Genomic DNA, 348 nt, shown 5'->3' on the forward strand with positions numbered 1-348 from the left:
ATCCTGACATGAAGGTTTTTCATCCAGTTAAAAAAGGAAATACTTTAAAAATGACTTGCCCTTCCAAAACATGAAGTTAACTTGGGGTTTTCCTATGATGTAACAAACTAGGCATAATCCTATCTCAGAATTGTTGAGAAGATTTATGTACTAATACTCTTGTTAAAATTCAACAGCTTGATTGTGAAAGAATCCAGAGATCTCACAATGAAAAAATACTAACACAGCCCATATATAAATTATTGATATATAAGGACAATTATATAAAGAATCTAAATGGGGCAATTTTAACAAACTAGGCAAAATATCATACATACCTGAATATAAGGTAACTCCAGGCCATGAGCA

This window comes from Chlorocebus sabaeus, chromosome 14, assembly GCF_047675955.1.
Source record: "Chlorocebus sabaeus isolate Y175 chromosome 14, mChlSab1.0.hap1, whole genome shotgun sequence".
In the NCBI taxonomy this organism is placed as follows: Eukaryota; Metazoa; Chordata; class Mammalia; order Primates; family Cercopithecidae; genus Chlorocebus; species Chlorocebus sabaeus.